Source organism: Arachis stenosperma, chromosome 10 (assembly GCF_014773155.1).
Source record: "Arachis stenosperma cultivar V10309 chromosome 10, arast.V10309.gnm1.PFL2, whole genome shotgun sequence".
Classification (NCBI taxonomy): domain Eukaryota; kingdom Viridiplantae; phylum Streptophyta; class Magnoliopsida; order Fabales; family Fabaceae; genus Arachis; species Arachis stenosperma.
Window position 1 is genome coordinate 46,354,018 of NC_080386.1, and position 8,044 is coordinate 46,362,061.

At 43.9% G+C, this 8,044-nt stretch overlaps 1 non-coding gene across 1 annotated transcript; it reads right to left on the reverse strand.

Moving 5' to 3' along the window:
- Nucleotides 1-280: 280 nt before the first annotated feature.
- Nucleotides 281-384, reverse strand: LOC130959688 (small nucleolar RNA R71). The gene has a single exon (XR_009078756.1). It is a non-coding gene; the product is annotated as a small nucleolar RNA R71 (small nucleolar RNA).
- Between the last annotated feature and the right edge of the window lie 7,660 nt (nt 385-8,044).

An 8,044-nucleotide genomic window follows, 5' to 3' on the forward strand; every position in this document is an offset into this window, starting at 1 on the left:
GCTTAAGCCTCAGTTGGTTTCTCTACTACAACAGAATTGCAAGTTCCATGGACTTCCAATGGAAGATCCACATCAGTTTTTAGCTGAGTTCTTGCAAATCTGTGACACAGTCAAGACTAATGGGGTTGACCCTGAGGTCTACAGACTGATGCTATTCCCTTTTGCTGTAAGAGACAGAGTTAGAATATGGTTGGACTCTCAACCTAAGGATAGCCTGGACTCTTGGGAAAAGCTAGTCAATGCCTTCTTGGCAAAGTTCTTTCCACCTAAAAAATGGAGTAAGCTTAGAGTGGAAGTCCAAACCTTTAGACAGAAGGATGGAGAATCCCTCTATGAAGCTTGGGAAAGATACAAACAATTGATCAGAAAATGTCCATCTGACATGCTTTCTGAATGGAGCATCATAGGTATTTTCTATGATGGTCTCTCTGAACTATCTAAGATGTCTTTGGATAGCTCTGCTGGAGGATCTCTTCATCTGAAGAAGACGCCTACAGAGGCTCAGGAACTAATTGAAATGGTTGCAAATAACCAATTCATGTACACTTCTGAAAGGAATCCTGTGAACAATGGGACAAGTCAGAAGAAAGGAGTTCTTGAGATTGATGCTCTGAATGCCATAGTGGCTCAGAACAAGATATTGACTCAACAAGTCAATTTGATTTCTCAAAGTCTGTCTGGAATGCAAAATGCACCAAGCAGTACTAAGGATGCTTCCTCTGAGGAAGAAGCTTATGATCCTGAGAACCCTTCAATGGAAGAGGTGAATTGCCTAGGAGAACCCTATGGAAACACCTATAATTCTTCATGGAGAAATCACCCAAATTTCTCCTGGAAAAATCAAGAGAAACCTCAACAAGGTTTCAATAACAATAATGGTGGAAGAAACAGGTTTAGCAATGGCAAGCCTTTTCCATCATCTTCTCAGCAACAGACAGAGAATTCTAAGCAGAACCAATCTGACTTAGCAACCATGGTCTCTGATCTAATCAAAACCACTCAAAGTTTCATGACTGAAACAAGGTCTTCCATTAGAAATTTGGAGGCACAAGTGGGACAGCTGAGTAAGAAAATTACTGAACTCCCTCCAAGTACTCTTCCAAGCAATACAGAAGAAAATCCAAAAGGAGAGTGCAAGGTCATCAACATGGCCGAATTTGGAGAGGAAGGAGAAGAAGTGAACGCCACTGAGGAACACCTCAATGGGCGTGCACTGACCTCCAATGAGTTCCCCAATGAGGAACAATGGGAATCTGAGGCTCAAAATGAGACCATAGAGATTCCATTGGACTTACTTCTGCCTTTCATGAGCTCTGATGAGTATTCTTCCTCTGAAGAGGATGAGTATGTCACTGAAGAGCAAGTTGCTAAATACCTTGGAGCAATCATGAAGCTAAATGACAAGTTATTTGGAAATGAGACTTGGGAGGATAAACCTCCTTTGCTCACCAAAGAAATGGATGACTTGTCTAGGCAGAAATTACCTCAAAAGAGACAAGATCCTGGGAAGTTTTCAATACCTTGTACCATAAGGCACCATGACCTTCAAGAAGGCTCTGTGTGACTTGGGGTCAAGTGTAAACCTCATGCCTCTCTCTGTAATGGAGAAGCTAGGGATCTTTGAGGTACAAGCTGCAAGAATCTCATTAGAGATGGCAGACAACTCAAGAAAACAAGCTCATGGACTTGTAGAGAATGTTTTGGTAAAGGTTGAAGACCAGTACATTCCTACTGATTTCATAGTCCTAGAGACTGGGAAGAGCATGGATGAATCTATCATCCTTGGCAGACCCTTCCTAGCCACAGCAAAAGCTGTGATTGATGTTGATGGAGGTGAATTGATCATTCAAGTGAATGAAGAATCCTATGTGTTTAAGACTCAAGGATATCCCTCTGTCACCATGGAGAAGAAGCATGAAGAGCTTCTCTCAATTCAGAGTCAAACAGAGCCCCCACAGTCAAACTCTAAGTTTGGTGTTGAACCCCCACATTCAAACTCTAAGTTTGGTGTTGGGAGGTTCCAACATTGCTCTGAATATCTGTGAGGCTCCATGAGAGCCCTCTGTCAAGCTACTGACATTAAAGAAGCGCTTGTTGGGAGGCAACCCAATGATTATATTTTATATATTTCTCTTTGTTATTTTATGTTTTTGTAGGTTGATGATCATAAGAAGTCACAAAATCCATTGAAAAAGAAAAAACAAAATGAAAAACAGGAAGAAAAACAGCACACCCTGGAGGAAGAAGTTGCTGGCGTTCAAACGCCAGTAAACCTAGCAGTTGGGCGTTTAACGCCCAGTCTGGCACCATTCTGGGCGTTTAACGCCAGAAAGGGGCACCAGACTGGCGTTAAACGCCAGAAAAGGGCAAGAACCTGGCGTTAAACGCCAAGAATGGGCATCAGCCCGGCGTTTAACGCCAGAAATGGCTCAAAACGTAATTTTGAGCAACATTTGGTGCAGGGATGACTTTTCCTTGACACCACAGGATCTGTCGACCCCACAGGATCCCCACCAACCCCACCACCACTCTCTCTCTTCTTCCCCCATTCACCAATCACCTCAATACCTCTTCCCCAAAAACCCCTCACCTATCAAATCCCATCTTTCTCTTCACCACTCACATCCATCCTTCATAAAACCCCACCAACCTCACCCTTCAAATTCAAACCACTTTCCCTCCCAAACCCACCCATAATGGCCGAACCCCATCTCCCCTCTCTCCTATAAATACCCTTCTTCATTCCTTCATTTTCACACAACCTAAACACCACTCCCCCCCTTGGCCGAAATACATAAGCCATCTCCTTCTCCCTCATTTCTTCTTCTTCTACTCTCTTCTTTCTTCTTTTGCTCGAGGACGAGCAAACCTTTTAAGTTTGGTGTGGTAAAAGCGTTGCTTTTTCGTTTTCCATAACCATTTATGGCATCCAAGGCCGGAGAAACCTCTAGAAAGAGGAAAGGGAAGGCAAAAGCTTCCACCTCCGAGTCATGGGAGATGGATAGATTCATCTCAAGGGTGCATCAAGACCACTTCTATGAAGTTGTGGCCTTGAAGAAGGTGATCCCCGAGGTCCCCTTTTCACTCAAAAAGAGTGAATATCCGGAGATCCGCCATGAGATCCGAAGAAGAGGTTGGGAAGTGCTTACCAACCCCATTCAACAAGTCGGAATCTTGATGGTTCAAGAGTTCTATGCCAATGCATGGATCACCAAGAACCATGACCAAAGTGTGAACCCGGATCCAAAGAACTATCTTACTATGGTTCGGGGGAAATACTTGGATTTTAGTCCGGAAAATGTAAGGTTAGCATTCAACTTGCCCATGATGCAAGGAGATGAACATCCTTACACTAGAAGGGTCAACTTTGAGCAAAGGTTGGACCAAGTCCTCACAGTCATATGTGAAGAGGGCGCACAATGGAAGAGAGACTCAAGAGGGAAGCCGGTTCAATTGAGAAGGCATGACCTCAAACCCGTGGCTAGAGGATGGTTGGAGTTCATCCAACGCTCAATCATTCCCACTAGCAACCGGTCCGAAGTTACTCTAGACCGGGCCATCATGATTCATAGCATCATGATTGGAGAAGAAGTGGAAGTTCATGAGGTTATACCCCAAGAACTCTACAAGGTGGCGGACAAGTCTTCCACCTTGGCAAGGTTAGCCTTTCCTCATCTCATTTGTCACCTCTGTTATTCAGTTGGAGTTGACATAGAAGGAGATATCCCCATTGATGAGGACAAGCCCATCACCAAGAAAAGGATGGAGCAAACAAGAGACCCCTCTCATCATGAGATCCCTGAGATACCTCAAGGGATGCACTTTCCTCCACAAAACTATTGGGAGCAAGTAAACACCTCCCTAGGAGAATTGAGTTCCAACATGGGACAACTAAGGGTGGAGCACCAAGAACACTCCATTCTCCTCCATGAAATAAGAGAAGATCAAAGAATCATGAGAGAGGAGCAACAAAGGCAAGGAAGAGACATTGAGGAGCTCAAGCACTCCATAAGACCTTCAAGAGGAAGGAAGAGCCACCATCACTAAGGTGGACCCGTTCCTTGATTTCCTTGTTCTTTATTCTTCTGTTTTTCGAATTTTAGTGCTTATGTTTATCTATGTTTGTGTCTTATGATCATTAGTATCTATGCCTTAAAGTTATGAATGTCCTATGAATCCATCACCCTTCTTAAGAACTGTTCTTAATTGAAAAAGAAAAGAATTGCATGAATTTTGAATTTTATAACAGTTTAATTATTTTGATGTGGTGGCAACACTTTTGTTCTCTGAATGTATGCTTGAACAGTGCATATGTCTTTTGAATTTGTGGTTCATGAATGTTGGCTCTTGAAAGAATGATGAAAAAGGAGACATGTTAATGAGGATCTGAAAAATCATAAAAATGATTCTTGAAGCAAGAAAAAGCAGTGAATACAAAAAAAAAAGAAAAAAAAAGAGGCGAAAAAAAAAAAGAAGCAACCGAAAAAAGAAAAAAGAAAGAAATAAAGTTGTGATCCAAGGCAATAAGAGTGTGCTTAAGAACCCTGGACACCTCTAATTGGGGACTTTAGCAAAGCTGAGTCACAATCTGAAAAGGTTCACCCAATTATGTGTCTGTGGCATGTATGTATCCGGTGGTAATACTGGAAGACAGAGTGCTTTGGGCCACGGCCAAGACTCAATAAGTAGCTGTGTTCAAGAATCATCATACTTAATTAGGAGAATCAATAACACTATCTGGATTCTAAGTTCCTAAAGAAGCCAATCATTCTGAGTTCCAAAGGATAAAGTGAGATGCCAAAACTATTCAGAAGCAAAAAGCTAGAAGCCCCGCTCATCTAATTAATACTGATCTTCATAGATGTTTTTGGAATTCATTGCATGTTCTCTTCTTTTTATCCTATTTTGATCTTTAGTTGCTTGGGGACAAGCAACAATTTAAGTTTGGTGTTGTGATGAGCGGATAATTTGTACGCTTTTTGGCATTATTTTTAGTATGTTTTCAGTGTGATCTAGTTAGTTTTTAGTATATTTTAATTAGTTTTTAATTAAAATTCACTTTTCTGGACTTTACTATGAGTTTGTGTGTTTTTCTGTGATTTCAGGTATTTTCTGGCTGAAATTGAGGGACCTGAGCAAAAATCTGATCCAGAGACTCAAAAGGACTGCAGATGCTGTTGGATTCTGACCTCCCTGCACTCGAAGTGGATTTTCTGGAGCTACAGAAGCCCAATTGGCGCGCTCTCAACGGCGTTGGAAAGTAGACATCCTGGGCTTTCCAGCAATATATGATAGTCCATACTTTGCCCAAGATTTGATGGCCCAAACCGGCGTTCAAAGTCACCTCAAGAAATTCCAGCGTTAAACGCCGGAACTGGCACCTAAATGGGAGTTAAACGCCCAAACTGGCATAAAAGCTGGCGTTTAACTCCAAGAGGAGTCTCTACACGAAAAAGCTCCATTTACTCAGCCCAAGCACACACCAAGTGGGCCCGGAAGTGGATTTTTATGTCATTTACTCATCTCTGTACACCCTAGGCCACTAGTTTTCTATAAGTAGGACCTTTTACTATTGTATTTGTACAAATCTTGGTAGCTATCTTCTAATTTTATGCTATCTTAGATCACTTTGGGAGGCTGGCCATTCGGCCATACCTAGACCTTGTTCTTATGTATTTTCAACGGTGGAGTTTCTACACACCATAGATTAAGGTGTGGAGCTCTGCTGCACCTCGAGTATTAATGCAATTACTATTGTTCTTCTATTCAATTCCGCTTGTTCTTTGTCCAAGATATCACTTGTTCTTCAACTTGATGAAGGTGATGATCCGTGACACTCATCATCATTCTCACTCATGAACAAAGTGACTGACAACCACTCTTGTTCTACAAGCATTCGAGGCTTAGTGAATATCTCTTGGATTCCTGATAACATGATGCATGGTTGATCGCCTGACAACCGAGTGCTCGCCTGACAAACGAGCCAGCCATTCCGTGAGATCAGAGTCTTCGTGGTATAGGCAAGAACTGATGGCGGCATTCAAGAGAATCCGGAAGGTCTAACCTTGTCTGTGGTATTCTGAGTAGGATTCAATGATTGAATGACTGTGACGTGCTTCAAACTCCGAAAGGCGGGGCGTTAGTGATAGACGCAAAAGAATCACTGGATTCTATTCCGGCTGGACCGAGAACCGACAGATGATTAGCCTATGCTGTGACAGAGCATCAGGGACGTATTTTCACTAAGAGGATGGGAGGTAGCCACTGACAACGGTGAAACCCTACACAAGCTTGCCATGGAAAGGAGTAAGAAGGATTGGATGAAGACTGTAGGAAAGCAGAGAGACGGAAGGGAAGGCATCTTCATACACTTATCTGAAGCTCTCACCAGTGATATACATAAGTATCTCTATCTTTATCTTTATGCTTTATTCATCATCTATACCCATTTGAGTCTGCCTGACTGAGATTTACAAGGTGACCATAGCTTGCTTCATACCAACAATCTCCGTGGGATCGACCCTTACTCACGTAAGGTATTACTTGGACGACCCAGTGCACTTGCTGGTTAGTTGTGCGAAGTTGTAGTGATCACAATTTCGTGCACCACCCCCTTTTCAGTACTCTCAGAGGGTATATATATACTCCTATCACTAAAAAGTAAAAATTATAAAATGGAGAAGAAAATTACAATTGAAAATAAAAGGAAAACTCTAATAAAATGAACCATGTGCCTGGCGTGTGAGTGGCACACCACGCCTAGCACCTCAGGTTGGCTTGGCGTGCCACACCTGGCTTCCAAGTAGCACGCCCTTCTCATGTAACTAGCCTGGTGCGCCACGCCTTTGAGATCAAGTGGCACACCCAGTGTGATTTCCCTCTTCTCCCTTTTTGGAAACTAGAACTAGTGGGGCACGCTTAGGTCTGGCGTGCCACGCCCCCAATAAGGCATTTCTTCCTTCTTCTGAAAATGTGAACTAGCATGGCACGCCCAGGTCTGGCGTGCCACGCCCTTAGTGAACTCTTCCCCCTCTTCTCTAGAATGTTAAGCTGGCGTGCCATGCCCAGTAGCTGGCGTGCCACACCCTTGATAAGGCTTCATTCTCTTCTCTGGTCAACTACACTAGCGTTCCACGCTTAGGTCCCAAGTGGCACGCCCTTGGTGCGAGTGATGTTGGCGTGCCACGACTCAATCATCAAGTGGCACGCCTCTCTCTATGTTGCCTTAGCGTGCCACGCCTAAAGTCCAAAGTGGCATGCCCATTCATCTATTTCCATGGAAGCTTGTGCTAGCGTGCCATGCCTTCGATCTCAAGTGCCACGCATCGTTGTAGAAGCTGCATTCTTCCTCTCTTGACTACGTGCCACGCCTTCGATCTCAAGTGGCACTCTCATTATAGTGTTGAGTCTCTTCAAGCTTTGGCGTGCCACGCCTAGAACTTAAGTGGCATGCCCATCCATTCTTGACTTGGAGTGTCACGCCTTAAGTCTCAAGTGGCACGCCCTTGTTGGTGCTTCCTCTATGCTCCTCTGCTCAAGTGCATTGGCGTGCCATGCCTTGGACCTCAAGTTGCACGCCTATTGTAGACGGTGGAGTTGGCGTGTCACGCCCAGCCTGGCGTGCCACGCCCCTTATGGACCTTCAAGAATGCTCTCTGGAATTTATGGTTGGCATGCCTCGCCCATACTAAAGCTCATTGTCCCTTCTCCGGAGATCAAAAATGGCGTGCCATGCCTGGCCTTGGCGTGCAACACCCATTGTGCTTCATCTCCCTGGTGTGCCACGCCTGGCCTTGGCGTGCCACGCCTATTGAAAGCTCCATGGACTTCTTCTCTGGATTTAATAACTGGCGTGCCACGCCCTTTGGCTAGCGTGCCACGCCTATACAATTTGGTGGCGTTTGTACCAAGTGTCATGCCCAGCTTACACGCCCAGCTTCTCTTTCTTGCTTCCATCTTCTTTTGTTGCTCTTTTCACCTAAAATTCAACAAAAACTAATTTCAAAGCAATGCACCATAGTATTCCCCATTTAACTCATGAAAT